The sequence below is a fragment of the Capsicum annuum genome, chromosome 9, assembly GCF_002878395.1.
Source record: "Capsicum annuum cultivar UCD-10X-F1 chromosome 9, UCD10Xv1.1, whole genome shotgun sequence".
In the NCBI taxonomy this organism is placed as follows: Eukaryota; Viridiplantae; Streptophyta; class Magnoliopsida; order Solanales; family Solanaceae; genus Capsicum; species Capsicum annuum.
The window spans coordinates 37052057-37062157 of NC_061119.1; positions in this window are offsets into that span (position 1 = coordinate 37052057).

The following is a 10101-nucleotide window of genomic DNA, read 5'->3' on the forward strand; positions in this document are numbered from 1 at the left end:
AGCCAAACTTCAATATATATATATATATATATATATATATATATATATATATATATATATATATATATTCTCTTATATTATATTTCTACTTATATATAAGAGAGAGTTGAGAGGAGCTTCCGGTCTACTGCCGAGTTGCTTGCTCCATAATTTTACTATATCATTTCTAATTAATTATTACATGTCATTTACATATTAAAAAATTAATAATATTTAATAAGAAAAGTAAAATAGGCATTTATGATATGTTTACTTTAGCTGCTTCAACCGTAATTTTAATATATCACTTTCAATTATCATATAAGTCATCTAAGTAATAAAAACTTATTATAAACTCATTTAAGTATTAAAAAATTAATAAGATTTAATATTAAATTAACTTGACATCTTATATAAACCCACTTATTTTTTTCCACGATTATTTTTTTATAATAATTTTTCTATATCACTTTTAATTAGTTATTATAAGTCATTTAAGACATGTTTGTTTCGCTGCTTCAATAATGATTTTACTATATCACCCCTAATTAATTATTATGGTCATCTAAGCATTGTGTCATTTAAATAGAAATAGATGCAAAAGGATTATAAATCACAATAATTAAAAAATTAAATTATTTTTAAAAATATAATTGACTATCAATGGCACAAAATTTTGGACAAGGAGAGTAACATATATTATTTGAAAATTACATAAAAAATATTATAAATTCCAATAGTTAACAACTTAAAATATCTAAAAAAAAATTACTTTGTTATATATTTCAAAAAAATAATATAAATCACAATAATTAACAACTTTAAAAATTTAAAGGTCAATCTGTCTGCATTAGCACAACTTCGTTGGTCCTTTCCCTTGCTTTCATTTTTTTCATCAATTTTAATTTATTTATCTTATTTTTTATTTGGAATATATTTAAAAAAAATACGAAAAAATCTTGTAAATCATAATAATTAATAACTTAAAAAATTTAAAAAGTATAAAATATTTGGCTGACTCTTGAAATTATATCAGTATCATTTAAATTGAAATAGAAGTAAGAGTATTATAAATCATAGTAATTAAAAACTTAAATTATTTTAAAATATAATTGACTATCAATGCCACAAAAGTTTATACAAGGAAAGTAACATATATTATTTGAAAAGTAAATAAGAAGTATTATAAGGAGCTTCCGGTTATCCTCCTTGCCGACCAATTCAGCTGCTTGTTCCGTAATTTTACTATATCATCTCTAATTAATTATTATATGACATTTACATATTAAAAAATTAATAATATTTATTAAAAAAGTAAAATAAGCATTTATGATATGTTTGCTTCAGCTGCTTCAACCGTAATTTTACTATATCACTTCTAATTATCTTATAAGTTATCTAAGTATTAAAGAATTATTATAAACTCATTTAAGTATTAAAATTTTAATAATATTTAATATTAAATTAACTTGTCATCTTAATTTAAACTCACATAATTTTCTTCCAAAACTATCACTTTTAATTAGCTATTATAAGTTATTTAAGACATGTTTGCTTTGTTGCTTCAATAATGATTTTACTATATCACCCCTAATTAATTATTATGGTCATCTAAGCATTGTATCATTTAAATAGAAATAGATGCAAAAGTATTATAAATCACAACAACTAAAAAGTTAAATTATTTTTAAAAATATAATTGACTATCAATGGCACAAAATTTTGGAAAAGGAGAGTAACATATATTATTTGAAAATTACTTAAAAAAATATTATAAATTCCAATAGATAATAGCTTAAAATATCTAAAAAAAATTTAGATAACAGCTTAAGATATCTAAAAAAAATTACTCTGTTATATATTCCAAAAAATACTATAAATCACAATAATTAACAACTTTAAAATTTTAAAGGTCAATCTGTCTGCATTGGCACAACTTCATTGGTCCTTTCCCTTGCTTTCATTTTTTCCATCAATTTTAATTTGTTTGTCTTATTTTTTTATCTGGCATATATTTCAAGAAAATACGAAAAAAATCTTGTAAATCATAATAACTAATAACTTAAAAAATTTAAAAGGTATAAAATATTTGGCTGACTCTCGAAAATATACTAGTATCATTTAAATTGAAAAGGTATTATTGTAACGCCCCGAGTCTGTATCCCGGCCGGTACACGGTGCTCATAATTCCGAAGGACCATAAGTTAACCTATGAATGATACCTGTTGCATTAACTTAATGATAACACTGTAATATGCAGAAATTAGGTAAAAAAAACATGTCATACGGTTCAATACTAAAATAAAGTTGAATACAGTCTAACAATACCAAAACTGAATCATCTGTTAGAAATACTCTAGTCTGGAAAGTCTCTAAACTGTGGAGTTGATTGGACAAGCCCCCAACTAGCTCCGACTACTGAAAATAAACTAAAATGCTAAAAAAATAATCATGTCCTCAAACTATGAGGACTCACCACTAACTCTGTCTGTTGAGAATCTGAGCTGCTAAGGGTACTTTAGATCCTGTGAGTCTAAACCTATGATATAAGACATCATAGCGCAAAATAAAAGCATGCGTTAGTACTTTGAATATACTGGTATGCTCAGTGAGGTAGGTTGAAATGCATGAGTTCATATGCATGAACAATACTAATTGAATAAAATGAGTATGACTGAATGAGAGTACATGCATGAATACGTAGACTGTAACTGAGATCGTGATACACTGAATATTGAGCCTGAGTACTGATTTACTGATATCTGAGTATATTGATAGTGATAACTGAATGAATGTATCTGACAGTCTTGATTCGGTGGAACTATACTAAGTTTCGTAATGAGCCGAGTAACTGTGTTTAACAGTCCTGAATCTGTAGAACTGAACTGAGTTCTATACTGAGACTGAATTTGAAACTAAGACTGTGAGAGGTAATTATCTAACCGACATGCCCCTCTCTGAACTGATTGGGGTTTAACCTATAACCCCAGTTTGAAGGGTGTCAATACCGTGCCACGGGTAGAGATAAGTGTGAGTTAACCCTTTCTGACAGGAAGCTCTTCCATCAACCCTTGCTAGTAGGAAAACTCAAATGAGATGTATCAACCTCATAGTATCGGGCAGGAAGATATCTCAACCTATGCTGGCTACATAGTTCTGTAATGCAAGGATTGCTACTAAGGGTCAAACCCTCTGTTAACATGAATGCCCCCATCCCTGGGTTCGCTCGGTGCTGAATCCTACTCCCAACTGAATGGACACTGAGCTGATTTCTAGTCTGTACTAGGACGGACTGAATTGTTACTGATATTACTGTTTGACTGAACTGAACTGAATTCACTGAGTTCCGTGGACTGACGAAATACTACTGAATTCTGTTAACTGACTGAGGACAGAGTGCTACTGAGGTCTAAACTGAGTACTGTGACTAAATTACGAACACTTCTGAGAGTTTCTAAGTTTCTATAACTGGTTGAGTTCTACTGATCGATTCACTACTGAGATTACTTCGTAACTGACACTGGCTCTAAGTAAATAACTAAATTATCGGGTATTATCCCAGGACTCGATAGCATGAAAATAAAGCATCGCATGATCTTGCTTGGTAAAAAAATGCACATTCTATTCATAAAGCATAAATAGGGACATTTTATCAAGCACTTGCATGGCATGGGCTTGTATACATTCTAACATGATAATATTCTACTATTTAACTCAAATGGATAATTCATCAAACACTTGGAAGGCATAATCTATGCACATAATATTAAACAACATGTGAGAAATACACTTTCCATTAGCAATTTCACAATTTAAGAGCTTTAACACGGATTGACATAATACTATACACATGATAATCGATTACACATTAAATTTTGTGTTAATTTATGGGACAGAGATCCAATTACAACAATAGTCATGAATACACTTTAATTCCGATCAAGCAAATCAAGAAATCAATCGTACTAGAAGTTTAAAAAGGTTTCTTGGACTCCAAGGGTGGAAGGGACCTTTGGATGAACACTTCTCGTACCTTGGTTGTTAAATTCTTGAAGAAGGATGGTGAATTCTTGGATCTTGAGTTTGAATTTAATTCTCCTAGGGTTTGTTCTTGAGAGCTTTTTGTGAAAAATGAATGAATTTTGCTCCCAAAGAGTTTAATTTCGCATTTTGGGGGCTGAAGGACGTGGGAAAAAGACCCAAATACCCCTAAGGACACGTTCTTTTAATGGCTAAAACTGTGCTATCGACGCGTAGACCGACGCGCCGCTTCGTTGACATCGACGCGATGGCCAACGTGCTGCGTCGAGTCCACGTCGATTTACTGGAATGTGACACTGGAGCTGGGGAGAATAATTATCAACGTGATAGTCGACGCGGCGCGTTGAGATAGCGTTGATTCACTGGTTTGGGATTCCAAAGGTGATTCAAACGTATTTCAAAAAATTCAAAACTTATCTGAGAACACCTACGGACATTCCTGATCATGAATTAACTTAAATATCAACATTTAACGGACATAAAGGTCGCGAAATAAGATTGCCAACTTTTGAAGGCTAAAATAACACTAAGTCTGAATACTTAGTTAAAATTTTCTAAGTCTGGGACCCCTTAACAAGCTTAAAGGACTGAATTAAGCTAAAAATTTTGCGGGGTCTAACAATTATAAATCATAGTACTTAAAAATTTAAATTATTTTAAAATATAATTGGCTATCAATGTTACAATAGTTTGGACAAGGAGAATAACATATATCTATAATCTATAATATATTAAAAGTGTGAAGAGCCTTAGAAAAGTGATTTGACCTTTATATCCTTCATTAAAAGACTTTTCTTTAGACAAAACTGTTTTTGCACTATTTTTAAATTTATTATTTAATTATTTTTAATTATATTAACTAGACTTCCTAAAATATATGAGACTTCTAAAATATATGGTAGGAGAATTAATTAATATTTTCCTTTTTACTAGACTTCCTAAAATATATGTGACTTCAATTAATTAATATTTTTGTTTCTACTGTTTAATTAGAAAAATACTCCTAAAATAGGACTCTAATAAGGAAATACTTCTATAAATATTGAGATGTACGTTAAACTAGAGAACAAACCGGTTTGCCTATTGGGAGAATATGATTGATGCTCATCTAACTTGATTCGATTACATGTCTAGATGGTGGATGCTTGATTTTCTAACCCTCAACTTCTTCACTGTTTTTGTCAGCATTATAGAATTCAACATATGTGTATACATATCTCTTCTTTGTTTTCATTCAAAATGATTCTTCAGGGTCAAAATTTTCCCTCAAACAAGAGTTAGTTGGATCAAAATCGAAGCTTTGAGATCACTATTATATTTTTTCTTGTGTAAATATTAGGTTTAATTGTATTGTTTTGATATCTTTATTATCATATTATTTTATAACAATTTACAGATGCTAGATGAATGTGGGTTGGCTTTGAAATTTTTTTTTAGGTAAAGGTTAGGTTTAATTATATTATCGTAATATCTCTATTAGTTTGTTATTTTGTGGTAGTTTATAGTTCGTAGATGAATCTCGATTGTCTTTGAGAATTTTTTGTTTGTAAAATTTAAGTTTGATAGTATTGTTTTGATATCACTTTTATCGTATTATTTCGTTGCAATTTACAGGTGATAGATAAATGTTGGTCGGCTTTGAGAATTTTTTTTATGTAAAGGTTAGGTATAGTTGTATTATTTTCACATCTCTCTTAGCATATTATTTTGTTATTGTTTACAGGTAGTAGATCAGTGTCAGACGACTTTGAAAAAATTTTTGTTTGTAAAGATTAGATTTAATTGTAATATTTTGATGTATCTATCATTGTATTGTTTTGTTGCAATTTACAGATGGTAGATGAATGTCGATCGACTTTTAAAAATATTTTTGGTAAAGATTAGGTTTAATAATAAATTCTCCATCTTTACATACTCAAAAGATATTAAATTTAATTATTACATTCATCTTTATTATTTAAATAAATATTCTATTTAATATAATGTTTGAACTCATCAAAGTGAGGTACACGCGCAAGGCGAGTACACCTAAACTAGTTATTTGAAAAGTACATAAAAAGTATTATAAATTACAGTATTTAACAGCTTAGAATATCTAAAAGAATAAATCTGTTATATATTAAAAAAATACTATAAATCACAATAATTAAGAACTTAAAAAATTTAAAAGATCTAAAATATTTGGTTGACTCTCCAAATTATATCAGTGCCACTTAAATTAAAATAACTAAAAGTATAATTGGCTATCAATGACACAAAAATTTGAACAATGAGAGTAACATGTATTATTTGAAAATTACATAAAAATAAAAATTAATCTGTTGTATATTTCAAAAAAATAGTGTTATAAATCACAATAATTAACAACTATTTTTTTTAAAATATATAAAATATTTGATTGAATCTCAAAATTATATCAGTACCACTTAAATTGAAATAGAAAAGAGGTATTATAAATCTCAATAATTAAATTTTTTAATTATTTTAAAAATATAATTTACTATCAACGTCACAAAAGTTTGAACAAGGAGAGTAACATGTATTATTTGAAAATTACAAAAAAATATTATAAATTATGACAGTTAACAACTTAAAATATCTAAAGAATATTAAAAATATAATTGATTATCTAAATTCTATTTGTGGCACATAAATTGAGACAAAAAATAACATATATTGGGCTCGTGCTGGCACGGGCCTCCGACATCTAGTATTATAAGAGACAGTTGAAGCAGCTGCCAGCAGCTTCCCGTCGTCCTACTTGCCGACATTCAGCACTTGCTTCGTGATTTTCCTATATCACCCCTAATTATTATTATATGTCATTTATGTATTAAAAATTAATAATATTTAATTAAAAAGTAGACATTTATAACGCGTCTACTTCAACTGTTTAAACCATAATTTTACTATATCGCCCCTAATTAATTTTATTATATGTCATTTATGTATTAAAAAATTAATAATATTTAATAAAAAATAAAATAGACATTTATGATATGTCTGTTTCAGCTGCTTGAACCGTAGCTTTGCTGTATTACCCCTACTTAATTAGTACCAATCATCTAAATATTAAAAATTAATATTAAAATATTTAATAAAATAATAAATAGATATTTATGACATGTCTACTTCAGTTACTTCAACTGTGATTTTACTATACCGCCCCTAATTAATTATTATGAGTCATCTAAGTATTAAAAATTAATTTTGGAAAATTATTAAAAAGTCATCTGTGTATTAAAAATTAATAAGATTTAATGCTAAATTAACTTGACGTCTTATATGAGATTCACTTAATTTTTTTCCGCAAGTATATTTTTATGATAATTTTGCTATATCACTTCTAATTAGTTATTATAAGTCATTTAAATATCTCTATTTTGCTGCTTCAATTGTGATTTTACTATATTACCCTAATTAATTATTATGGTCATCTAAGCATTGTACCACTTAAATTGAAATAGAAGAAAAAGTATTATAAATCATAATAATTAAAAAATTAAATTATTTAAAAAGTATAATTGACTATCAATGCCAAGAAATTTTGGACAAGCAGAATAATATATAATATTATTAAAACAGCTGCCAACAGTTTCTCGTAGTCCTGCTTGCTGACATTCAGCTGCTTGCTCCGTTATTTTACTATATTATCCTAATTGATTATTATATATCATTTATGAATTAAAATTAATAATATTTCATAAAAAAAAAGTAAAATAGACATTTATAACATGTCTGTTTCAACTGCTTCAATCGTAATTTTATTGTATCTCCCCTAATTAATTTTATTATATGTCATTTATGTGTTTAAAAATTAATAATATTTAATAAAAAATAAAATAGACATTTATGACAATTGTAATTTTACTGTGTCGCCCCTAATTAATTATTATAAGTCATCTAAATATTAAAAAAATAACATTAAAAATTATTATAAAGTCATCTAAGTATTAAAAAAATAATAATATTAAATGCTAAATTAAGTTGACGTCTTATATGAGATCCACTTAATTTTTGTCGAAAGTATTTTTTTATGGTAATATTTTGTTATATCACTTCTAATTATTTATTATAAGACATTTAAAACATCTCTGTTTTGCTGCTTCAATTGTAATTTTACTATATCACCCTAATTAATTATCATAGCCATCCAAGCATTGTGTCACTTAAATTGGAATAGTAGAAAAAATATTATAAATTATAATAATTAAAAAATTAAATTATTTTAAAAGTATAATTGACTATCAATACTAAGAAATTTTGGACAAGGAGAATAATTATTTGAAAAAAAAAAAAGGTATTATAAATTACAATAGTTAACAATTAAAATTATCAAAAAAAAATATTAATATGTTATATATTTAAAAAAAACTGTAAAAAAATACTATATATTACAATAATTAACAACTTAAATAATTTAAAGGTCAATTTGTCTGCTTTGGCACAACTTCAATGTTCTTTTCCCTTGCCTTCATTTTTTTCATCCACTTTAGTTTGTTTGTCTTATTTTTTTAAATTTGTTATGTATTTCAAAAAACTACGAATTTTTTTGTAAATCACAATAATTATTTAAATTCTATTTGTGTCACATAAATTGATACAAAAAATAATATATATTGGACCCATGTTGGCACGGGACTTCAACGTCTAGTATAATACTTATATATAAGAGAGGATCTTGAGATTTTGGTAGTCTTCACAAGGACTTTTTTGGCATTTTAAGTTTTTAGTAAAATGAAATTATTACACATGGCAAATAATAGTTTCTTTTAATACATAAGTGACGTTGCTATGATTTGTAATCATCAATTTTGTACGTCGCTATCAGAATTGCATCAGATTTTGACAAAAGCATCACCTTTTCCAGCAAATAAGGAATCAACTTCGTCAATCCACTGGTGAAGTAAAAGCACATGACAAAATAACATTCATTTAGGACGTAAATTCTGGAAAGGAAATAGATATCCATCTTCCCCTGTTCTTACAAGTACAGAGAAAAGCAGGAAAAATATATATCTGCCCTTTTCCTGAACCTATGTCCTTGGTACAGAAAAAATAGAAATCTGTTCTACACAAATTCATCATCAAAACCAAATGTCAATACAAGACTCCAAGAAATGATGAATCTTCTATGCAGCTATCAAATTGATACGGCCTAGGAGAAAGGTAATTGAAGTAAGCAATGACAAAGTGCTAGTAAAATACTAAGTCATGGCCATAGAGGAAAAATGAACTGAGAAGTCCTTAACTATGTAGCAGTTTCGACTCCCACAACAAGTTTCACCATGTAATCTGTAAGACATGAGCTAGTTTCAATGACTAATCGCGAAAACTACAGAACAAGAAGAGCACGACAACACCAAAATGACAATTTCTTTCGGAAACAGGCTTTCTACATCATTTGAGGGCAGAACAAAATAACATTTATAATTTCATATTTTAAATATAAAACTTCATATAATAACCTTAATTTTTATATGTAAAATTTTCAACTTCACGATAATTGTAAATTTTCATTCATAAAGGTTGATCTAGCATAAGGGTGATAAGTGGGCCGGTTGGGTCAACCAGGAACTGGCCCGTGATAGTTAATCGGGTTGGTGGGTCGGGCCGGTCCGATTTGGGGTTAAGTGGGCCGGGCCAGGTTTGGGTTCAACGGTAAAAAATTTAAAAAAACCCTGACCTGGCCCACTTAACCCAACCAGATCAAACCTACCTAAACCCGATCAAATCGGGTTAAAAAAAGGGTCAAACTCGGTTAAAAAACCGGTCAAACGCGTTTAAAAACAAAACAAAAAATTTCAATATACACTATATACACTACAATTATATGCACTATATACACTCCAATATACACTATATATTTTTTAATAAATATATACACAGTTAAACATATATGCGTACCATTCAATATATACGACTATACGTACTACTTTAAATAAAACATAAACTACAATAGTACAATATATATATATACAATACAATATATATAGAGTTATATACTAATTTATAAAAAATATACACATTTATACGTTAAATATATACATTTATAGAAGATATATACAAATATATACGCAC